This window comes from Alligator mississippiensis, chromosome 14 (genome assembly GCF_030867095.1).
Source record: "Alligator mississippiensis isolate rAllMis1 chromosome 14, rAllMis1, whole genome shotgun sequence".
Classification (NCBI taxonomy): domain Eukaryota; kingdom Metazoa; phylum Chordata; order Crocodylia; family Alligatoridae; genus Alligator; species Alligator mississippiensis.
Window position 1 is genome coordinate 20,636,266 of NC_081837.1, and position 25,545 is coordinate 20,661,810.

The window sequence follows — 25,545 nt, forward strand, 5'->3', positions numbered from 1 at the left end:
CCACTTTTCCCCACTCACCACAACACCTGCTGCAGCAGCCCCAGAGCAGCCGACAACACCACCTGCCTGCACCGTGGCATGGCGCAGCCCAAGAGCTGGCGTGAGTGGGGACAAGTGGAGCCCTGGGGGGTTCGGGGCACAGTGCAGCCCAGCGGCTGCAGGCAGCTGGTGTCAGCTGCTCCCAGAGCAGCTGCAGCAGGGGCTGGGGTGAGTGGGGCCTTAGACCCATGGCCTTTTCCCCTCCCCGCACAGACTTACCTGCTTTGGGGGGGGGGGGGGGTGGGCCTATGCTGATCTCATAAGAGTGAATTTACCTCACATATAGTGAATTTGGGGTATAAAAAGGGTCATCGTATAAGAGCTAATTCACATATACAGAACCCGCATAACTCGAGGGAAACCTGTATAGCACTTTGTTTCATAGATTTCCAGGAGTTTTACAAAGAAGGTTGGTATCATTTCCATTTTTGGGGATAAATGCTGAGCGGAAAGTCCTGGCAATGTGAGCAGTGACACTTCCTTGTTCTGTTCCTTCTGTGTTCAGGAAAACAAGACTTGGATGGTTCTTTGTAAATATGCACCATTGCATGAAACAAACACCTGATTTCAGCCGTTTCTCTTCTGAACAGAAACAACTTTGTGTCCTCAGTTCAGGTGAAGTCTTATGGAAGGAGTTCTGAAATAATCTTAAAAAAAAAACATTTCTTGTGTTTCTTCTTTAGCATTTGCGAGAGGGTGACTCCACGGCAGTCTCATGCCAACTCGGCAGTGGTGCTCTCTGCAATGAAAGTCTTGATGAAGTTCCTGGAGCTCTTACCCAAGGACTCAGACTACTCCAACATGCTGCTAAAGAAACTAGCTCCTCCGCTTGTAACGCTGCTGTCAGGAGAACCTGAAGTTCAGTATGTTGCTCTGAGGAATAAACTTAATTGTGCAGAAAAGGTAAAGACTGGAGTGCTGCCCTCCTTGGGTGCAATGAAAGGGTGCTGGTTGATATGTACAAGCTTACTTGGAAGACTTAAGCTCTAGATGCATCTGTGATGAAATGGTTGACTAGTTGTCACAACAGTGTTCAGCCAGTAAGACTTTTTTTAGTTTTTGGTTTTCATAGATTCATAGATTCATAGATGTTAGGGTCAGAAGGGACCTCAATAGATCATCAAGTCCGACCCCCTGCATAAGCAGGAAAGAGTGCTGGGTCTAGATGACCCCAGCTAGATACTCGTCTAACCTCCTCTTGAAGACCCCCAGGGTAGGGGAGAGCACCACCTCCCTTGGGAGTCCGTTCCAGACCTCGGCCACTCGAACTGTGAAGAAGTTCTTTCTAATGTCCAGTCTAAATCTGCTGTCTGCTAGCTTGTGGCCATTGTTTCTTGTAACCCCCGGGGGCACCTTGGTGAATAAATCCTCACCAATTCCCTTCTGTGCCCCCGTGATGAACTTATAGGCAGCCACAAGGTCGCCTCTCAACCTTCCCTTGCGGAGGCTGAAAAGGTCCAGTTTCTCTAGTCTCTCCTCGTAGGGCTTGGTCTGCAGGCCCTTGACCATACGAGTTGCCCTTCTCTGTACCCTCTCCAGGTTATCCGCATCCTTCCTGAAGTGTGGCGGCCCAGAATTGCACGCAGTACTCCAACTGCGGTCTGACCAGCGCCCTATAGAGGGGAAGTATCACCTCCCTGGACCTATTCGTCATGCATCTGCTGATGCACGATAAAGTGCCATTGGCTTTTCTGATGGCTTCATCACACTGCCGGCTCATGTTCATCTTGGAGTCCACTAGGACTCCAAGATCCCTTTCCACCTCCGTGCCACCCAGCAGGTTATTCCCTAGGCTGTAGGTGTGTTGGACATTTTTCCTCCCTAGGTGCAGCACTTTGCATTTCTCCTTGTTGAACTGCATCCTGTTGTTTTCTGCCCACTTGTCCAACCTATCCAGGTCTGCCTGCAGCTGTTCCCTGCCCTCCGGCGTGTCCACTTCTCCCCATAGCTTTGTGTCATCTGCAAACTTGGACAGAGTACATTTGACTCCCTCGTCCAAGTTGCTGATGAAGACATTAAAGAGTATCGGTCCAAGGACCGAACCCTGCGGGACCCCACTGCCCACACCCTTCCAGGTTGAGACCGACCCATCTACCACGACTCCTTGGGTGCGACCCTCTAGCCACTTCGCCACCCACCGGACTGTGCAGTCATCCACATCACAGCCTCTTAGCTTGTTCACCAGTATGGGGTGGGATACCGTATCGAAGGCCTTCCTGAAGTCTAAGTATACGACATCCACCCCTCCTCCTGTGTCCAGGCGTTTCGTAACCTGGTCATAGAAAGAGACTAGGTTGGTCAGGCACGATCTGCCCGCCACAAACCCATGCTGGTTTCCCCAGCTGGTTTTTTAAGTGGATGATCTAGGACACTATTATTTTCTTCCTTTTCCTGTCATAGTGACAGCCAGAAGGACCCTTCCCTCCATGCAGTAAAGTAAAGAATCTAAACCAATAGAAGGGATTCATGAACATGGAGCTCTGCTGAATTAGAGGGCATGTGGTTGGTCTCTTTGAAACCAGTCCATTCTTGTGTACTCTTCAGATAGACGGTGGCAGCTTGAACTGTACATTTTGAAAGCATCGCTCTGCCACTAGAGCTTTGTGATTTCTTTTTGAACAATTGTTCTCTCATCTGTTTGCAAATCTGTGCTGAACTGATATCAGTGAATTCCCAGCAAAAGCTGAAGTTGATTTAAAAACTAAACTACTTGTGTGTGAAATAGGAAGCCGTTTAATTTTCAGGCTTGGGTTGATTCATGTGTTCTCCAGGCCTGAGATCTTGAAGCAAGAAATCAAGGTGTTCTTTGTGAAGTACAATGACCCCATTTATGTCAAACTGGAAAAGCTGGACATCATGATCCGCCTGGCCTCTCAAGCAAACATCGCCCAGGTCAGCTCCTCAAGGTGCTTTTAGCCCTGCATGCATCCTTGGGATGGCAAACAATGTGAAGGAGGATTTATGTACGAATTGATACCTCCTTAAATTGTTCTCAACTACTGTGCAAGAAATGACAGCAAATCAATGCTCCCTTCAGCACAGTATATTCTTTAGTTACTTAAAAGCAGGAGCAGCACACCTGTTAATTGGGTTTTACATTTTTGTAGTTGGGTCTCAGCAGAGCTGAGGTTAAAATTTAGGAAACTCTTGACTGTTCATGCTGTGCATCTTCTCTGTCCTGTTACTACATTGCTGAAATGCCATGGTGTGTCCATTCTCTTTAGCAATATTTGTGAGCTCAAAGAGCCAGTCTGCATAAGAGAGCTTTAAGAGCAGCGAGCAAAGAGCAAGCGGGCACAAATTCTCCAGACAAATGTTTTTCTTCTTTTTTGCAACGCCTTTGTGACATAACCAATTCACATCAGCTCTTTCATACACATGGAACATATGAGAAACAAGAATATAAATGCTCTGCTGGGTCAGACTACAGATCCATCTAGCTCAGTATCTCGTCCCTCATAGTAACAGAGTAAATTCTAAAGGGAAGAGTTTAAGCAGGACATACAGTATCTCAAATGATCCCTCCCCTGCGCCTCTCTCTTCACTGCTTCCAGCATTCAGGGTCCTAGGTTGTCCTGACTTTGAATTTGTACTCTATTGCATTAATACCCACTGAGGGACCTATCCACCATGAATTTGTTCAATCCCCTTTTGAACCTGGTTAAATTATCAGCTTCCAAATGAGGAGGAGCAGATGAGTTTGAAGTAGTAATACTATACAATAACACATCCCATTTGTATTTTAAATATCTCTAGGACTAAAAAAAAAGTCAACCCAAAATTTTCCCAAGAAAGAATTGCTTCTCTTAGGCAAAGTGTCCTAGAACCTTTATGAATCTACCCGCAAGGACTGCTGTTGTGCCCCAGAATTCATGCATCTCCATGCATCAGACTGATAGGCCAGGGGTGTGCAAAATGGCAGATCTAGCTGGTAGCTGGACTCTATTTGGTAGCAGCCCTTGCCCACATGGCTGAGGCTGATCTCCATGGAGACCCCAGCCACAGCTCACTGTGATACCAAGGCTATAGTTGCCATGGAGACCAGCCCCAGCTGCACTGGCGGGATGTGCGGCAGGGCAGGGGGCTGCTCTGGTGTCACTGGGATCTTGCAGCAGGGGCAGCTTGGTCAGGGCCAGGGCAGAGCCACAGTCTCAGCCTGCATGTTCTTGGCAGGCGTGTGTAGGCAGCAGATCGTGCCTTGGCCCTTGCTCGGGACCACACTGTCACCGCTGCAAGGAGCCAGGGCAGAGCCGCAATGCGCTGCCTGCGGGCTCCTGCCCAGTGGGCAGTCTGCAGATCACAGCTCTGCCCTGGCCCCCACCAAGCTACCCTGCCACAAAATCCCAGTGGCTCCAGAGCAGCCCCTTGCCATGTGCCCTGCCGGCACAGCTGGGGCTGGTTTCCATGTGGCCAGGGGCTGCTGGGAAATGGACTCCACAGCCAGCCGGACTTTGCACACCTCTGTGATAGGCCTATAAAGGAATGGACAGCACTAGCTCCCTTCTCCCCTTTTTCTCCTATACTCTCTGGTGCTGCTTCTAAATAAAAGAGGGATTGTGCTAACAAGTTGGTCAAGGAAATTTGAAAATAGGTCAGATTGTGTCATTCTTCTTTCACCCACAGTGAGGTTGATCTTGCTGCTTCATTCTAGGCAGCCCTTCTCTAGGTGGAGTTCAGAGTTTGAATCTAGAGGCTGCTCCTGGAGTTAAAGGAGTATATTCATTTAATACCTGCACCTACAGTTATGGAGGGGACATTTTAGATTAAGTTTAAATATAAAACTTGAATTGCATTTACTGCACTCTCTGCCATGGGGACACTATAGCTCCACTTACAGTCTAATAACCAAGCTTGGTTAGAAGTGAAAGAGTCATTGGAAATGTTACCCTTCACTCCCTGACCCAAACAACTCAGGTTTTGTGTGATGCTGCCCAACAGGTTCTGGCAGAACTCAAGGAATATGCTCCTGAGGTGGATGTTGACTTTGTCCGTAAGGCTGTGCGAGCAATTGGACGATGTGCCATCAAGGTTGAGGTAAGTATTTGGCATTTGTTTCTAGACTTCGCTATGACATGTGCAACAGCACAATTTTTGAGCTCTTTGGCAATGCTGATGTATTTCCCTCCTCTACCCTGCATGGTGGGGAAGGCTCCTTATCCCTGTCTTAAAGATTAAATGACTTGCTTATGGTTATACATGGGTCTGTGCCAGAGTCTAAGATGGAACATGAAAATCGTGACTTTCAATTCAGTGCCTTAGAGGGGATGGTCTTATGATTCTCTTGGATCTTGCGGTTGTGGCGGATGCTTAGCTGATATAAATTGCCATCACTCCACTGGCTTCAGTAGAATAATGACAATTACCCACAATGGCTGTGAGCTGGCATTTGGGGAAGGGAAAAGAAAGACCGTGTTTATTGCATAAAAAAGCAGAAAAATGTTTCTCTAAAATGGTCGATGGCCCCAGATGCATTTGAACAAGAGCTTGGAGAAGTGTTGAAGATTTGTTATTTTTCAGTATTCAGATTTGAAGTCCCCCATCCTCGTCCTGCCCTTTAGATCGTTTAGTGTTCAGATCATTTTGTGTTAAAGGTCTGTAAAACTTCTAGATTTATTTCAGTGTTCAACATTCCTTTTCAGTTTAAAGGCAGAAACTATTTTCAAAGGAAAACAGTAGGCAATATCTTAGTTTACTATTTTTAGGCAAACTTGTACTTCTCAAGGGTTGGACAGATCTATGAAGAGAGCAGGGACTTGTGGTGTAAAGTCCTGGCTTCTTAAGCCACTGTAGATAAACTCATGCAAAGTACTATGTGGACACTTATGCTTCAGGTTAAATCAAACTTGTTTAAATTTAGCTCAAGTCGCTGTTGACTTTGGGAGCAGATTTAAGCGAACCCAAAACAAACCTGCCTTAAAGTGTCCACACAAAGATTTGCACCATTTGCTTTCTTCTAGGGGATATGGTCCATTTGCTGCCTCCTGCCTTGCTGTCACCTAGTTCCTCTGGTCTGAATAGATTTTGGTTGAAGATTTTTACCTCTGTGGACTTCCCGCCACATGTCGGAGGCAGCAGAGGAGGTGATCTCCTGCCAGCCCATTTGCATTTCTAATTTTGGTGAATCTTTTCTAGTCAAATAATGAGAAGGAGACTGTTTAAAAACCAGCAACAGCAAACAGTTGGGCTCCTGAGGCAGAAAGTGCTTCCTCTGTAAAGGAGCTTGAACAGATCTGGAGGTGATGCATTTACAGGCTAGTATTCTCCAGATCTCTCACTTGAATCCACTCCAGTCCCTCCACATCAGCAGTTGAGGAGCTAACCAGGCCCTCTGATTTCCACAGAATCAGGATGCTGTAGGAGGCCTCTTGCCTGCTCTCACACATCAGGTCTTGTGAGACTCATGTCCAGTATATGTAAGGACTTAATAAGATGCCTAGCTTATTTTCAGTGATAATTCTTTACCATATTACCATAAAAATGCACGTCCTAACAAACAGTTAATTTTACTTTTAGCATCTTGTGAAGACTTTGCTTTTGAAAATTAAGGTCTGTTTATTTCTCTAACGATAGCTTGAAAAGAAGGCAATCTCAAAACAATCCACTATAGCATGTAAGAGGACTCTTGTCTCTGGGTTAATAGATACCTGTTCCCAGGGCAACAGAGTTTATTAGAGGCCATTTCCATCATGGATTGTAACTAATGGAGGAATCTCCTCATTCTCTGAGCCATCAAAGCTCTCAAGTTTTTGATGGCTTAAAAATCTTCCTTTGATGCAGGAGAGAGCCAGCAGGAGCTCATGATGAATGAGAGTTCACAGGGAACCTCATCTCCGCCTGCAGGAATCCTGCCTTTCATCTAATTGTGTCTGTTCTAGGAGAGTAGATTCATGAATATATTTGCATCCACTGCGATTAGAGGCTGGGAGCAAATGCATTCCTCTAGTTTGGGAGCACGTGCATTATCTGTCAGGGGTACAGGGAATTGTGTATTGGCTAACTCTCTGCAAGGCAAAAGAGAAACATGCCACCTGCAGCTATCGTCATAGGGATACAAATGATGCATCGGCCCGGCCCCAAAACTTTCCATCAGGTTAGAGTAGACAGGCTAAACAAGACACTGAGTGCAAGTAGCAAAGCTAATGTAGTAAATACAGTAGGTGTGGGGGGATGTGGGGACATGGCAGGAGGGGTCAAATCCCATTCACAGTAAGACTTCCTCTGGAGAGACGTCAGCAAAAGTTCTCAGATAATTGCAGGAGTGGGATCTTTACAGTACAATTTACAGAATTGGGCTCACCTTTCCTGGGTTGTGTTTGGTTTCTGTAGAACAGCAGCAATTTTGAATACCCCCTACCTGGAAACTGCTTCTTTTCATATTGGCTCGGTTTCTACCTTTGCACTGCACAGTAGTCTGCCACACACACACATCATTTCTGAACTGATATGTTTTTGTATGGAGTCTGCCTGCAGAACCCTCTCAAATGCCTGTCCTGCAATAATAAACTCCCCCCATATGGCGAGATGCATCTTGCCAAGAGTCAAAGTAGAATTGCATGTCCTTCCATAGCAATTCCCTTATAAAGAGCTCCTCATGGTACAGATCAGTACTGTGTAAACATAGGATATTATCCCTGGCATAAGAGAGCATTCTGCAGACTGTTCAATGGGTCAGAATTACCCATATTAATTTGCTTGTCCTGTTCCTGGTGCAGTTCTCAGCACTTGGACAATGAGGTTTCATCAATTTCACTTTTAAGTTCTCATGCCCCGCTGCATTGTTTGGACTGCAAGCAAAAATATTTCTAATGGCAAGCTAGGCTTTGTGCAGCTACTTTGAAAAGAAATCATACTGTTTTAGTACAATTATAACCCATGTTCCTTTAAGGTCAGGTAGGAAGAATGAAAAGTTCACCTTGTTTGAAATCAGGGAGCAAAGTGGAGCTGTAGAACTGCTTCATGTCCATCATTGCTATTGAACACCTGGGAAGAGATGAAATAACTCATCTGGATATGTCTTCCTTACTGGCTAAGCCTGTGGAACTCATTGAGATCCCAAGTGAACAGACATCCCAAAAGTCCATCTGCACAACATTTGTAACCTGGAGACCCTGAGGCTTTTCAGCTTCACAGTCCTCAAATGATGGCTTCTTACACCTCAAATGATGGCTTCCCAAGCAAGCAAGAGAAGAGATCAGAGCACCCTGTTATCAAGGCAGACACCTTTCAATTACAAGGTTCCAGGTTGTATTTTTCTTGCTGTCTTAATGGTGTGACACACACTGAGCAGTGCTGAGGAGGACACCTTTGCTATTCTGTGTGCCTCTGTAAGAGACATTTCTAGGTAGCCTTTTGTTTTCAGTGCAAGGCCAGGACAAGTATGCAATTAAAGGTGTGCCCCTTTTCTACCTCTTCCTATTGCCAGTGCTGTCACTGAGTAGGATGCTACACTTGGAAAAATGTTGTTTTCTTGTCTGGGAGGAGGTTCCTGGTCACTTGAGCCAAATGTCACAGACTTGATTTATTTGCTGCCTGAGGTTTGTCCATGAGATTTTGCCAGTTCTCAAACTGAGCTTCTGATTTTGCTGTTTAATCCCCTTTGTTCCTCCTTACCACCCCCAAGCACTTCAAGATTGAAGGGGACTATTAGCTCACTCAAGTCTAAGATCCACCTACGTAGATATTGTCTGTACCCTATAATGTTTGTGTCTCTCTACTGAATGCTCTGTGAATATATTTATGGTGGCTGCTTATTCACTGCCTTGAGCAGTCTGTTCCTCACGTTTAATCATTGGCTATGTAATGAGGCTTTGTATGTACTCTGCTAACACCTCATTCTAGGCCGTGTTGCATCAGCCATTTATAGCTCTTGGGTGTGGCATCCTTTGCTAGTACCCCTCAGAGCATTGTCTTCCTCATTTTCCTATCTGCTAATGAATATAGCTCTACTACCTAGATATTCTGTTAGCACAGAGAGCATTCTAGCATCCAGTCTTACCCTGTAATGGTGCTTAAAGCTAAGGTTTCAAGCCAGTTAATCTTTAAATTGTTCTAGCCATAGTTAATCTAAGAGAGGTCTCTGGCCATAGAGTTAGTGAACCCACCCCATAGATACTGAAGCTGCTGTTCCATAGTTCCAAGTTTGCTTTGTGGTGCTAATCAGCAGGGAGCTGGGTTTTCTGTCTCCCACAGAAAAATGTAGTAAAACAAGAATTTCCCTCCTTACTGGAGTAAAACATGGGTTTCTCATTTTAGCAGAGAAACCCAAGGATTTTGCAGTTTTGCAGTGAGTTCTCTGCAGGCTGCCAGAGTTCCAGCCTGAAAGGGGCTGGGAGGAGCAAGAGGAAGGTGGTTAGGCAGGGGGTGCCATGTCATCGGTGGTGGCAGTCCCTCAAAGTCGAGGATGACATCCGTTAGGCTTGATGGGTTCTCAGGTGACTGAGAAGCCCGATTCTGGATGCGTACATTCTTTTGCAATGGGGCATGGTGTTACACGGAGGAGTGGGATTCATGTTATGCGGAGGAGTGGGATTCACAGTCCTGGGTTGGTCTCCTTGTCCTTCCTCTACCGCTGCCATTTCACCTCGGTATCAAATTGTTGGGCCTCAAAATGGTGTGCACCTTGGTGGACCAGATGGCTCGACACCGAACAGTCAGCAGCTTGCTCCTCCCAGCTGTTGATGTCAATGCCTATGTGCTTGAGGGCAACCTTGAGCATGTCTTCGTACCATTTCCTTCAGTCGCCCTTTGAGCATTGGCCAACAGAGAGCTGGGAGAAGAGAATCTGGCGAGGGAGGTGGTTCTCGGACATCTGTATGTGGTGGAGGACAGCAGCTTCATGGAGGACGCTCGTGCTGGTCCAGCAGTCCTCCCATTTGATTCCTGGGATTTGACACAAGCACCGCTGGTGAAAGCTCTTGAGGGTCTTAATGTGGCATCGGTAGACAGTCCAGCTTTCACTGCAGTAGAGGAGGGTGGTCAGCACGACAGCCTTATAAAGCAGGAGCTTTGTTGACTTCCAAAGGTCTCTATTTTCGAAGACACATTGCCGCCGTCTTCAAACTGCGACACTGATGCAGTTGACCTGATGGTAGCCTGTTGAGAGAGGTGGCTGTCGAGATACAGAAAGTGCTCCACGTACTCTAGAGCCTCCTTTTCTACGTAGCTAGCACAAGGGATGTTCAGCTGGCTTGGGGAGAGTGGGTGGAGAACCTTTGTCTTGGCAATGTTCAGGAACAGGCCAAGTCTCTTATATGAAGTGTCAAAGAGATCTAGGGTCACTTGCACATCCTGTGCAAAGTGACCCATCACACAGCAATTGTCTACAAACTGAAGGTCATGGATGTCCTTGGTGGTGAGTTTCATTTTTTCCCAGAAGTGCCCAAGATTGAAAATCTTCCCGTCCAGTTGATACTGGGTACTGATGCCAGATGGTGGATAATCTTGGATGAGGTGGATGATGACGGTCAGGTAGATGGTGAACAAGCTGGGGGTGATCGCGCAACCTTGTTTGACCCCAGTGCGGGTGCAGAAGACGTTGGTTTCAGATCTTCCACTCAGGATAGTGGCAGTCATATCATCATGCAGGAATCTCAGTATGGTGACAGACTTCAGTGGGCAGCCAAGGCATTGGAGGATGGTCCGCACAGCTTCACAATTTAAGGAATCAAATGCCTTGGTCAGGTCAATGAAGGCAAGGAACAGTTCTTGATTTTGCTTCCGACATTTTTCTTGCATCTGCCTGGCAATGGAAACCATGTCTGCAGTGCCACGGGATGGTTGGAAACCGCATTGGGTTTCTGGAAGGATCTCCATGGTGATGGGATGAAAGCAGTTCAGGAGGATGCGGGCCAGGATATTACCTGCAGTGGACAGGATAGAAATCCCCCTGTAGTTCCCACAGTCAGATTTGTCTCCCTTCTTGTGGAAGGTCATGATGATCGTGTTCTTGAAATCCCCAGGGATGCCCTCTTTGTCCCAAAGGTGGAGGATAAGCTGGTGGAGTTGTGATGCGAGCCGGAAGCCACCAGCATGGTAGACCTCTGTGGGTATACCATTGGGCCCGCAGGTTTTGTTGGTTTTCATCTGTTGGATGGCCCGCTTCAGCTCTCCGATGGTTCGTGGATCACCAAGGGAAACCACCACAGGGTGCTGCGGGATGACTTGGAGAGTCTCCTCTGATACGGTGGACTCCCAGTTCAGGAGGAGTTCGAAATGCTCCTTCCAGCGCAGATGGATGACATCATCATCCTTGAGGAGCCAGGAGCCATCCTGTGATCGGAGGGGGTTTTGTCCAATGGAGCGGTGTCCATAAGTTGTCTTGGTAGCCTGGAAGAAGTTATGTATGTCATGCTGGTTGGCGTAGCTCTGGATCACGCGCACCTTCTCTACCCACCAGTTGTTTTTCATGTCGCGGATGCATCACTGGACCTTAGCCTTCAGCTGGTGGTACACTGCTGTCTTTCGCCGGGTTTGTGGATGGCTTTGCCAGGTGATGAAGGCTGCACACTTCCACTTGAGGAGATTGCAGATCTGAGTGTCATTGGCGTCAAACCAGTCCTGGTTCTGTTGCAATGCGAACTCAATAGTCTGGGCGCAGGCGTCTTGGACAGCAGACTTGAGTCTGTCCAGTGTGCCTGGATAGAGATGTTATCATTGCTAGGGACTTGCTCCGGTGTACTATACAACTGGGCCTGGAACTCCTCCCACTGTAGAGGGGTACCAGCAGGGCTGTGCAGGCTGTGGGGAAGGTGTGGGGAGTGAGGGGCACCAGCAGGACTGTGGGGGCTGTGTGGTGCCTTTAATTTTAATCATGGATTTGGTGGGTTTTATTAGAGAATTTGCAATTTTTTTATCAGGGAAAACCAGGATCCCTGCCATTTCTCCCTGTAGCTTTTACATTTTTCTCTTCCCCCAGCACATTGTACTAGTCCCCCTTGAACTTCCTTTCAATCCTGAATACTGACAGGCAGCTCCTGCAGGGTGCTAGCCTGTTTTGTGTATTGGCTAGCAAGGGGATGCAGAAGTATTAATGCAGGTAGTGTCTGTTAATATCACTTTTGCATGTGTGCTGACCACTGGTTGGATATCATGTCAGAATAAAACCTTTTTTTTTCTTGTGACAAGCCCTTGAGTTAAAGGACATTGTCTTTGTCCTGCAAAGTTTTGAATATGCCAGCACTAAGCTCCTATCTGCAAACTGTGCATGTGCTCAGGGCTGCTTGCTAGCCTTTGCCTCTGTTTTGGGCTTAGAAGTACACCTCAATTTTCAGATCATATACAACATGTGGGTGGTTTATTTGCTTTGCCTTGCGGCAAGTTGTTCCAAGACTACCCATACTGCTTTTCTCCTCAGCAATCTGCAGAACGCTGTGTGAGTACCCTGCTGGACCTCATCCAGACCAAGGTCAACTATGTTATCCAGGAGGCTATTGTTGTCATCAGGGACATCTTCTGCAAGTATCCCAACAAGTAAGTGAAAGTATTTCAGGCCTAAGGACCTGAGCAGCTAATGCCTTAAAGGACAACTGCCCCTATTTTGCTCAGTGCCCTGTAACTCAAAGCTCCCATCATTTGTGTAACTTCTCCAACTTTAATGGATAAGGTGTCTCTCTTTCTGAAAAGTGGACTATTCTAATCCAAGAATGTGGTACCCTAGTGTTGCTAATAGATTGCTCTTTGACACAGTATGTGTTTGAGTGGGAAGAGTTTTCCTCCATACAGATATTTAGTTTTCATTAAGTACAAGTTAATTAAAATCAATAAAATTCTGATTATGGTGGTTACATTGAAACACTGACCTATCTTACAGCATTAGGCTCCTGTAATTGCTAGCGTCTGTCAGGTGATTTTATAAGCCACCTCCAGCAGAAGGTTCACAAGCTTAAAAACATGTTTCACCTCCCAAGAGCTCAGGGTGTTGTTTCAAACAAACTCCATTTGTTAAATGTTACCATGGGCTTAGCCTTCTGTTTTCATAGTTTCATAGTTGGTAGGGTTGGAAGGGACCTGAGGAGATCATCTAGTCCAACCCCCTGCCGTGGCAGGAAAGAATACTGGGGTCAAACGACCCCGGCCAGATGGTCGTCCAGCCTCCTTTTAAAGACCTCCAGGGTAGGAGCCAGCACCACTTCTTTTGGAAGTTGGTTCCAGGTCCTAGCCTCCCTGACAGTGAAATAGTGCTTCCTAATGTCTAGCCTGGAACTACCCCCTGCTAGCTTATGTCCATTGTTTCTTGTAACTCCCAGGATTGCTCGGGGGAACAGAGATGCTCTCATTGCCTGTTGGTCCCCCTTGACTACTTTGTAAACGGCCACTAGATCCCGTCTTAGCCTTCTCTTTTGGAGGCTGAACAGGTTCAGGTCCCTCAGCCTCTCCTTGTATGGCCTGCCCTGCTGCCCCCTGATCATGTGGGTGGCCCTCCTTTGGACCCTCTCCGTATTGGCCACATTCCTCCTGAAGTGTGGCGCCCAGAACTGGACTCAGTACTCCAGCTGCGGCCTTACCAGTGTCTCATAGAGGGGGAGGATCACCTCCTTGGACCTGCCTGAGATGCATCTGTGGATGCACGACAAGGTATGGTTGGCTTCCCTGACAGCGTCCCCACACTGTCGGCCCATGTTCATTGTGGCATCAATGATGACTCCAAGATCCTTTTCTGTCTCAGCACTGGCAAGCAGGGAGTTCCCCAGCCTGTAGGTGTGTCGTTGGTTCTTCCTCCCCTTTTATTTGAGGGACTTGTGTGTGTTCAACTAGTACAGCAGCATCTTTCAACTGAGATGTGAGGATAGATGAGTAGCAAAGGGTATACATACATCTTCAGGCCTCTGTGGCTAATCCTGCTGCCAGTTGCAGGGAGACTCATTACATGCCATAGAGGTACCCCACCAGAGCTGTGTGCTGATGCCAATATTAATTTTAGTGCTAAGCTATTGGGGAGGTATTGATACCCTGGTTAGAAATCCCAGCCAGGAACAGGAGCCAGTGAAAAGGCAAGACCTGATAAAGATTCAAGAGAAGCGACTGAGCTTATTTGACTTGTTGGAGCAAAGATACCTTTTATTAAGGAGACAAATATGGCAAGTCTGTGTCTTGAGTTTTATCTCCTACATAGTCTTGCTGCCTAAAAGAGAAAGAGGAGCCTTTGGAATCTTAACTAAGTGGGCATCATTTACGAAGATGATAGTGTCATTGGAAACATTTTTATCATGTAACTCATCTCCTTGCTGTGTGCCATTTTATAGCTTGTAATAATGTAAGTTGTCATGATTTTGATCAGAGGGCTTCACCCCTAATGGCATGGCATGGGTTAGAGTGCTAGTTCCACAGTGATGTAATTTGCCCCCAGTAATCAGGCTTTGTTCTGATAAATCAGGTATGAGAGCATCATTGCCACATTGTTTGAGAATCTAGATTGCCTGGATGAGACGGATGCCAGAGCTGCCATGATCTGGATAGTGGGTGAATATGCAGAAAGAATAGACAATGCAGATGAGCTGCTGGAGAGCTTTTTGGAAGGATTCCATGATGAAAGCACCCAGGTAAAGCTGTGCTCTCCACCCCCATCCTTCAAGGTGATATGCAGTGGGTGTACATGGCTGACCATAGTATTACTAGAGCTAATTGGAAAACTTCAAATGTTTGGCTAAAATTCAAGGATTCTTGGGAGGCTGTCCTTCAGGATCCCCTGCTTTCATTTCCCTCTGTAGACTGGCTCCCTGGTTTGACTGTGTCTTGCATAATACACCATAATATGTCCTCTAAAAAATAAAACAGGTGGAAAGCAGTGCATGATGGGAGTTTCCATATGTAGTATATAATGGGAAATGTTACTTCTGTCAGGGAAACCAGGACAAATGGGGACACAAGGATATCCCAATGTGAGGCCCCTGAAGGTGCTACAACAGCAAAATATTTTGTGGCTTGGGGCCATTTTGTTTTCTGACAAAAATATCAATGTTATGGGAAGACCTGGCACTTCATGCAAAATTTCATTTAGTTGAAGACCCAGTTTTGTAGAGCACACTCTCTGTTGGAAACTTTCAGCCAGTCCTGAGTGTGAAATTGCATATTCCAAGGCATATTACATCAGGAGTGATCCTGACTGACCTAGCTATGCTGGCATAGTGGGGACTCAAATTATTCTGACAAAACTTCACTGTTACTAGTTTAAATCTGGTTCACTAGGTTGGAGGTTGAAATAAGCTAACACCAGCTAGAGTGCAGTCTTGCCATTATGAGTTGATGGTAGGAGCACTTTGCCAGTATAGCATGTTGGTATTCCTATTGGGGTAATGCACTGCTAGTGTAGCCATGGCCTGAGGCTAAGTCTGAATGGTCCTCTCTGCCATTTGCAGAAGAATTCAGTAGGCTTGTTTTGTGTCTTACTGGAATACTGAGTTAGTGCATCAAGTAGGTAGTTTCTTTTGCTCTGAGGAAAGGAAAGACTTACATATGCTGTCCTAGTTGGCTTTAACATCCCCTCCCCCCCACGTCTGCTTGGGAGAGGTGAACAATGAAGTAACTTATAATGTGGTCATCATTGACCCCAACTGCTTGTTAAGACAGCTTGAGATCTTAATGCAAAACTACAGCAATGGAAGTATAAAATAAAACCTGTGATTTAAAAAAAAAACCATGGAGCTGTTTAACTCATTGGGCAAAAGGTTCACATGCTTTGTGCTAAATCAATATTCTGTATTTGCATGTGATCTGTGCAGTTTGCATTAGCTTCTAGCCAGTTAAAATGAGACAGTAGCATATGCTGGTATGCAGGGTTCTGCTGTGTTGTTTGGGTTTGGACAAGGCAGTGTTACAAGCTAACCTCACATTGTAGCTTTGAGTATCTGCATACTTTTATGTTCCTTTCCTAACCTTTGTTGTGTTCCTGCTTTATCTTAGGTGCAGCTCAGTCTGCTGACCGCTATAGTGAAGCTGTTCTTAAAGAAGCCCTCAGAAACGCAGGAGCTGGTTCAGCAGGTCGTAAGCCTGGCCACACAGGTATGCCAAGCTGTATCCAGTAGGAACCCAGGTGGTCCAAGCATCGTGATGCTGGCAGACAGTACCGTGTGCTCTGCCTTGACAATGCCAAGGGAACTAGATGTGCCAAGAGACAGGAATGAAGGGTATCTACAGCATAACCAGTTCCTCCACTCTGAGTCAAAGGGCTGTGACTTTCAGTGTTTGGGTTTTCCAAGGCACTATTGCTGTGGTGTAGTTGCTGCTTAATTCTTCTTCAACCCTTGCTCCCACCCTGGTTTTGTCTCTGTGATGTGGAACACGAAGCATAGGATGGGTAGGTTCCATAGAGATCCAAAGAATCTTCTCCCTCAGAAAGATGGCTTGTAGTTAAAATCAGAGAGATGAAGTGGAAGAGAAGAGATGTCGGGACTGGCAAACATTTTGTAACCAGCGGGCATTGGAGCAGAACACTAGCAGTGTTATGAAATCAAAAGAACAAGGCTTTCTTTTGCTCCCAGGCTGCCAACAAAAGTGGCAATGTTGTTGGACATTTTTAATACTGGATTTCGACCAGCTTGCATGGGCTGCTGAGCAGAGATCCCCTGACCTTGGATCCCTGTGAATCTGAACCAGATTTGAACTGACAGCCTGAAGTCCTGCAACTCCAGATCGTTAGAGAGGATTTTCCTCTGACAGGAACAGCGGAGGCCTCAGCTTAGCTCTCTTGCATTCACTGGGGCTAGTCGTCCAGTGCCCTTTGCACCCTCTCTTCCAAAGACCTGCTGCATTGTACAATTAATATAAAATCCCTTCCAGCTTTCAGAGAGTTTGTTCTTTTTCCAAAATGTTTTAAACTGCCATCATCTGGTCTGCTTTGCTTTAAGAAAGGTCACAGGCACGGTCTGCTGGCATTTAGAATCCTCACCTTGATGTGTGGAGCCACTGTTAATGCCATCAAAGAATGGGGTAAAAGTTAGGTTTGGAGCCTGCATAGCAGCAGAGACAAAGATGCCATTAGGCAGTCCCTGAACTTTATGCTTGGTTGGGTCTAGGATACAGTGTATCATTATAGAGCCAGCCTGCAAAAGAAATGTGCCAGGCATTAAAACCCACTCTGCTGAGTCACAAAACACTTAAGAGCCTAGTATGATCCTAGGGTGCCATTTTTTCCCCTCTTGTTTGTCACAAACCTTAATTCAGTCTGGCTTATTGCATATTTCTATGAATAATAATGCAATGCAAGTTGCATAGCAATAGGCCCTTTAGTGTTTTAGTGCTCTGACCTCTGATTCAGAGGTAGAGATACTGTTATTTTTCACTTTAGCATGAGAGTATCTAAGCATGTATTTCTAGCCATCTCTAATTTGAGGGCTTAATGTGTGTCGGGAGAGATCTCCAGAACAAAATGGAGGTGGGATTGTAGCATGTGGTAGGGTACCCGTGCTAGCCCAAATCATCCAGCCTAGATAACAACCTCCCTGAAGACAGAGTAGGAGAAGGAGGTGAGGAGAAAAAAAAATCTACTTTTGTCTATTCCAGCAGGTGTTTTGAGATTTGAAATCTTATAAAACCTGATTACATTCAGTTGGCTATAATGCTGGAGAAGCATTTAGACTTGAGTACGGGTATGTGGGGTGGGGAGGGGTGCATTTGGGGAGGGATGTGTGATTGTGTGTGGGAGATGGTGTGGTTGTGGTGCTTGTGGGAGAAGGGTTTTTGGGTATGGCGGGGTGTGCATGGAAGCCTGCTGCACCCCCCCCTCACACAGCCCCATGAGCTGGTCAGCATCTGCCCCACAACAGCCTAGAGTCTGTGCACCCAGCCCCACAGTCCCAGCCCCATCCCACGCCCACTCTGGACTCACCCCAGCAGGAGCAGACCAGCCAGAAATCCACATACACATCCCTGACCCCAGCCTGCCCCGTGCCTGCTCTGCACCGCCCACATGTGGTATATCCTGCTGCCCCCTGGACACACAGCAGGGCTGAGGCGGCTCCACAGCTGGACTACTTTTCTAGACAGCCCAGGTGGCGGTGGCTCCTTCCAGCTGCTGCCACCGCTGGCCCCAGGCCTGTTGTACTGGTAGGAGCCTATGTTTGTAGCCCTGATCCAGCCTGCCCCATGCTTGCTCTGGACTCATGTGCCCAGGCTCAGCAGTGGCGGCTGCCAGGCAAAAACTGTTCCTCAGCGTGGGGGAAAAATGGCTCCTCCCCCTCATTGCTGCTGGATCCTTCCTGCTGCAGCTGCCTGGAGCCCGTGTTGGGTTTCCCTGCATCTTCAGCACCACGTCTGGGCTGCCCAGTGGGGCAGCAGTGACAGAGCAGTTGAGACACAAGGCACCCCGGCATAGGCTCTGGGCAGCTGCAGCAGGAAGTACCTGCCTGGCAGCCGCCACTGCTGATCCTGGACGGGTGAGTCCCAAGTAGGTGCAGAGTGGCTGGGCTGGAGTTGTGCTGCTGGTTCCTTGCTCGTACCATGGATCTGGGGCCAACAGCAGTGACTGCCAGAAGGAGCCACTGCCGCCTGGGCTGCCTAGAAAGGCAGTCCAGCCACAGAGCCACCCCAGCCCTGCTGCGTGTCCAGGGGGCTGCAGTACATGCCATGGGTGGGTGGTGCCTGGGCCAGGCGGGGCTGAGGGACCCACCACGGGCTGGGCAAAGCCCCTCCATGGGCCAGATCCAGCCCACAGGACGTATTTTGCCCGGCCTTGGCTGAGGGTTTGCCGCACTTTTTGCAAGAAGCTCTTGCAGGCTGGAACTCTGCCAGCCTGCAGAGAGCTCTTTGCAAAAGTAGAAAATCTGTGGGTATCTCCATTAAAATGAAAAATCCACTTTTTTTGTCTGTTAAAAGGGAAAATCCACAGTTTTTCCCATTTTTGCATGGGAAGCAGGAAACCTGGATCCCTGGTGATCAGCGCCCTTACTTCCATGGGTAGCTTAAATGTCCAATATAAAATTACTCCTTACACCCCAAAAATACTGGAGCTTCTTGTTTCTTTTCCTTTGGAAGCTAGGCTTTTATCTCTCTTTTTTAAAACAGCTTTTCATGCTGGTACAGAATTATCTACAAAAAAAAGGATGTTACTGACAGCTGGAGGCCTGAAAGACTGAAGGATGTCTTTAACAATGAGAGTGTGTGTGTGTGTGTGTGTGTGACCTTTTATGCTCCCTTTCAAAAGTGTATGTAAAGCAAACTCTTAGCAAATTAGCCACCTATCCTGTGGCTTTATGTGCCTTGTCCTACCAGTGCCCTTGTAATCCTCAGTCATTGTCTTTCATGGCACAGTATTATGCATCTGCTACTAGTATGTGGCTGAATGAGGAAGTCATTTTGATCCCTCTATTTATATTTATGGTAGGATTAAATAAGGACAATTAGAAGAGCACATTTGGAATGGAGTGGAGGGAGTTCTAAACCCTGAGGTCTGTTGTACTTGATTATCTCACTCGATCCCTTTTCTATTCAACTAGATGTTTTCCTCTTTGACTGGCTATTTAGCTGAGGGGCAAGAAGCCAAACTCTAATTTTTGTTTCAAATGTTGCTGTTTATGGCAAGTACTTCAGTCAGTAGCATTGTCTTCAAGGTTGTAGTTTCATTTCCAGTAAAACAGAACAAGGTTACTGGAAGAAAAAGAATGTGACTGCAGCAAATAAGCTTGCTTCAAATCCCTGGATGAGACTCTGTTTCCTTTTAGGATTCAGACAACCCAGACCTGCGAGATTGTGGTTATATCTATTGGCGCCTTCTCTCCACGGATCCTGTGACTGCCAAAGAAGTGGTTTTATCAGAAAAGCCACTGATTTCTGAGGAGACTGACCTGATTGAGCCAACACTGCTGGATGAGCTCATCTGTCACATTGGGTCATTGGCTTCTGTGTACCACAAACCACCCAGTGCCTTTGTGGAGGGCAGCCACGGGATCCACCGCAAGCATTTGCCAATTCACCATGGCAGGTAAGCAAGGAATAGCTACGTTATTGGCCTTCTCTGCTCTGAGAATGTGAATTAGGGAAGAAATAGTAAAAAAATTCCCCCAGCTTTGTTTTGAAAAGTTTGTTAACTTTTCAAAAACAGAACGGGTAGAAAAAGTGCTAGGTCAGGTCATTGAAGTTTGGTCTGGAGTAAAACTAAGATAAGTTAAAGCTTAAATAATGCTGTGAAAATAGAAAGGTTTTGGTTTGTTCTGTATGTTACAAATTTTCTCTAAAGACAAAAAATACAAACCAAAGAGCAGACTGGGCAATAAGCTTGTGATCTGAAATCAAATAGTAAATGCACAGTGTACTGGAATCCTTGTTTTATAGCGATTCTGTTCAACTGGCAGCCCACAGGCTGTGTGCAGCCTGTGAGGGGTTAAATTGCAGTCTTCAGGCTCAAACCAGGCAGCTGCTCCTAGCAGCCAAAGTCTCTGGGCTCTCCCTCCTCCTGCTCTTGCTTCAGAAGGCAGTGCAGTGCTGCACTGCATGGGGAGCTGATAGTCAGGCTGGGCTGTGCAAGGGGAGAGGGGAATGGGAGGTCGAGGGGGGAAGCATTGTATTCCCTGTGGTATGTGAGGTGGCTTTTTGTGCAGTGATGCTGGGGAAGTGCCCATGAGTGCATGTATTGCAGCAGTATATAAAGGAATTGTGCCTCTACGGTGTAGCAGCTTGGGGGAGGGATTCACAGAGCAGTTGGGGCCCTCGTGGTGCATGCCTGTGCAGCCCAGTTGTCCATCCGTGGCTTGCCTGCTGCTGTAGCCTGCACAGTGTGCAGCCCCCATTGGTGTGGCTTTCAGTGGCTTAGAAGTTGGACAGCCCCATGTTACAGTATTTCATTCCGTTCCATGGTTCCTTCTTCAGGTGAGTTATACTACTTGCTAAGTGCATCAGTTACAGTTGCAGCTCTTTTTCCAGTTGAAGGTATAGTGTCAATGTAATGTGTACCAGAAACCCTGGGAAGTCGTTCTTGAACCACTGTTGGTTTATTGTTTGTCTGATTGTTTTGCTATCCTCTTGCAAATCGGTATAGACAGTTGTGCCTTTGCTGTCTCCTCATATCTCCCTTCCATAGATACAAATACTCCTGATGGCTAAAACACTTTCCATGGCTTTGGAGCATTATGAAGTTTAGTAGCTTTTCCTCTGTCTGAAACTTAGTCTGGCTGCATTGACCAAAGGCCTGCAACCTCAAGTTACACTCAGGACTTCTGGGGCTTCTGCAGCGTAGTGCAATGGAAACAGAAGAACTATGTCCTGCTCAGGGGCCAAGAGCAGAATGGGCTAGCTCAGGCCAAAGGTGAGACCAAATCTCCATCTCAGGCTTGGCCAACTAGCTCTCCTGTTCATTGTTATTTCAGGTCAAAGCTGGTATAGCTCAGATGAGTTCTTCACCACTTCTAGAGCACAGAGCTTAGGGATTCAACACTGGCAGATGCTGTCCAGATAGCCAGCGGACTCCCTTTGATTTTCCAAGTACCGTATAGCTATTGCTTATATCACTGCACTGCTCTAATATCACGTTACTTAATCATCTGTTAGCTGGGCCAATATCCTCTATACCTCAATCCGCAACAACGTGAAGAAGCAACCAGGGGAACAACAAACAGTACTTTGGAGAGAGTGTTAACTTTCAGTGCTGTGCTCCTGTGCTCTTTGTAAATTAAAGGCAAATGGTGCTATTCATTGGCAAATTAGATTTCTTCTACATGAGCTCAGCTTAATAAAGAGATGTCATTATTGTGATTATCAGCCTTACTGCCTGATAAAAAGACATGTTGATCAGGCTTCAGGGGAGAGCCTTCTTTGCAGCAGTATTGCAGTAAGCCAAATTATGGCTTTCAATTTCATATTCACAATACTACTCCTCAGGGGCAGTGTTGCGGGGAGACTGAAATCACTCATTGCATGTCCTCTTGCTCTGCGCAAGGAAATTGACTTGCATCTTCCGGATGCCAGCAATACTTGCATGTCTGTTCACTTGGATCAAGCTAAAACTGCCAGTGGAAGACAGTGATTTTTCAAAAAAACTTGGGTGGGATCTTGATTTCTTTTGTTCTGAGGAGATGAAACTTTTCGGTGGCAGATTCTTGGGATAAGTGCTTGCTTAAATTATTGATTCCACCCCTTCCCCCCCTCCCCCCCACCATACGAATGGTATAATTAAAATGGAAGGGTTAAGTGTTGAACTTCTGGGCGTAATCCTGCAAGAAATTACTCATAGTTGTGTTGGCAGTGTGAACTTTCTCCTATGCATTGTCCTCTAAAGGTAGTATGTTGGCCTTTAACTGCTCCAGTTCTCAGCTGATAAGAAGTTCTCAGCTACATGGGCTGCTCAACCACATGAGCTGCTTCCAGGTGCTCTGCTCTTTCTATTCAGGCACACCAGTTGTCATGAATTAGTGGTACCTTTTTGGGGTTCTGTGATGAAATCCCAAGAGTCAGGGGAGTAGGTTGAAAGCCAGCGTTTTGCCTATCAGCCGTGGAAGGTCAGACCCTTTTTTTGCTTGTGGGGATTTTTCTTTAGAGTGATATTATCTTTAAATACCATGCTTGCTCTTCTCTTAGGATGTTTATATTTCAGTCCTTGGTTTGCAGCCACCAGCAGCTACTTGTCTTCCAACAAGTATTTGCTGCTGGTGTTCTGGGAGCAGCCAAAGCTGGGTCCGATTTAACTTTGGCTTAAGGATTCTGGGAGCTGTGCTGATGTTCTGGGAAAGCCCAAATGTATTAATTCAAGAGAAGATCTGCTGGTGAACAGGGATTGAAACATTCTCCCTTTCATTGTTCTCCCAGGGCAATAAAAGAAGGGAAACATGATAGCATGTCTGTATTCTTAATATATGGCCATTCATGATTCTTTTTATTCTTTTGAAAGCTGTCAAGCAGATTTCTCATTGGCCTTGGGGGCCGCTACAGTTTAAAAAAACAAAAAAAAAACAAAAAACACACACACACACACACACACACACACACACACACAGTCTTTGAAGAAAAGTGATTGTGCATCTCCATTAGAGAAGAGAAAGGGCGTATAAGTAGAGGAGAGGTGGAACATTAAAGTGTCATCGTATACAGGAGGAAGGAGACTGAAGGAAGGGGTTTGACCCTTTGGCATTGCTGTAATACAATTTTACTCATGTCCATTGTTCATAAAAATCATCCAGGTCACACGTTTTGCTCTTACTGGGGATTGAACTGGATCAGGGAAATTGCTTTCAAGTGAGCATTTCAGCATATTCAGTATGTAAAAGCCCTGCTACTAAAGGTGGAAGCATGAAAAAAAGTCAGCATTAACACTATTAAGGGACTAAATTTCATTCCAATAATCTTTTTCTTATATCCTTTTCTGCATTCACCAAAGTGACCAACAGCATGTATGCAGTTTCCAAAGGTATCTTCAGACAAATCATGGCAGTATCAGGAAGGAGGATCAAGGCTACTCACAAATTAGTAGGGTGGGATCCCTACAGGAATGTTCCCATTTTAAAACACCTTATCAGAATATTAATTCCAGGAGAACTTCCTTAAAACCCCCTGATGCATGTGCAGTAATACTGCGTGAAAATAACTTGCTCCCTTACTGCAGACAGTTGGGAGTGTGGGGGTAGGAGAAGCATAAAGTGAATCTAAAATTGTATAGCTTCTCTGAATATAAAAATATTGTAATGATGCACAGGAATTTGAGTGGCCACTATGGCATTTGCAGTCCACCCGTCGTGTGTGTGTGTGCATCTTGCGTGTGTGTGTCCCACTACCTTACATTGAAATAATGCCAGCTGGGTTGAAAAAAAGGTCTAGAATACTTCACAACAAGTGAAAGTTAGATGCTGGCATAGGGCAAGTTATATTTCATGCTTTAGCAAGAAAGCTAATTTCTAGAGAAAGAAATTTGTCCTTTTCCCATTTGTGCCTTGTGTCTGAAGCTTCAGACTGTTGCGATTGCTAGAAGGAAGAAAAGACAGTTGAATAACTTGGTATGTCCCATGTGTGTTGACTAAGGAGATAATTCGGCTAACCCAGGGACACCTTAAGCAATAAACACTAACCACCAATTCCCATTACTTGTTGCCTCCAATTTGTGATCATAAATCATGCGTTTTGGTCAGTCGCCAAAAAAACAAAACACCATTGCTTGGAGCTGTACCACGTCGCTGTTTGTGGGTCATTTGTATTTTTGGCGGTCATTCATGGGTCTTTGTTCTGCAGTTTCTCTTCTCTGGAGCTCCAAAGGCTGCAACAAAAGTGACTAAATATTCTACCTTATTTATTTTCTGTTTGCCCACAGCACTGACGCAGGAGACAGCGCTGTGGGAACCACTGCCACTACCAACTTGGAGCAGCCTCAGGTTATCCCATCTCAAGGTGACCTTCTGGGTGATCTTCTGAACCTTGACCTGGGCCCCCCAGTGAATGTACCCCAAGTGTCCTCCATGCTGTGGTGCTGTGGACCTCCTTGGCGGAGAGTTAGACAGTTTGGTAAGGAATGTACTCTTTCTTCCATTTCAAATGCTGTACAGTAACTAAAAACATTTGTGGTCTCAGTGGCTGGCAAGACCTTGGGTATTCATTCCCTTTGTGCTGAGTGCCTGCTACTGAGACCTGAAGAGATTCATAGATTACTGGGACCCTCAGCAGCCAGTGTTACTTCTGTGCCAGTTCACAGCCAGGTTCTTCCTTTAGTAAAGAATGCTACCACACAACTTAGATTCCCATTGTAGATCGATAGGACTATTTCCTGCTTTCTCTCACTGGGAAGCAGGGGAGGAGGATTGAAGAGACCTGTCAGTTCCTAAGGTGTCCGAGAGCATTATAAAATACACCAGTTCCCCTTCTAAAGGGCTTTCATGGTGCCCTCTTGTTCCCAACTCAATTGAATTTCATTACAAGCTCCATCTTTATAGCCTGCACCATCCTATTTGTGTATTCTCCAGAGCATGTCTTGCCTTAAGTATCGGTGACATCTTAATTGCAGTTAGGCCAAGAGGAAGCACTCTGCTACTCCGCATAGTCCAGCCCTTCACCACAGGCACTCACAAGGTAGTATTCTAATATTAAAAGGGTCAGGCACCAGAGAATGAATAAATTCATTCTGCCTCTTGCCTGGGGAGGGCAAGCTGGGCATAAGCTGTCATGACTGAATCAGAAGGGGGAAAATTTATTATGCAACTGAATAATGGGTGCAGCAGGTCTTAAATCTGTGGCTGCCATTCAGTAAGAGAACAGATCACTGAATACAGTAGCACATTTAGCCTTCAGCACTGTGAGTCAGGCCTCTACCATCAAGCGGCAGCTTTGGAGGAGTGGGAGGCTGTTTGTACAGCTGGACGAGCCCCGATGCAACAAATCCTTATTTGTCAGCTTCTCCATTCATTGTAGCAGTCTTGCTAAAACAGACATTAAATACAGAGCCCAACTTGTGGTGTTTCACAAGCTGATGAAGTAAAAACAAATCTAACCCTCCCTAGCATTGCTATTCACAGAGATCAGATGTGCTCAACGTATTTGATCTCTGTGCTGTTTGAGCAGCAGTTCGTGCACCTGAAGTTCACATCAGTGGAACAGGCATGCTAG

At 46.2% G+C, this 25,545-nt stretch overlaps 1 pseudogene; it reads left to right on the forward strand.

The window, feature by feature from the left end:
• Nucleotides 1–795: 795 nt before the first annotated feature.
• On the forward strand, nt 796–25,545 carry LOC132244876 (AP-2 complex subunit beta-like; annotated as a pseudogene).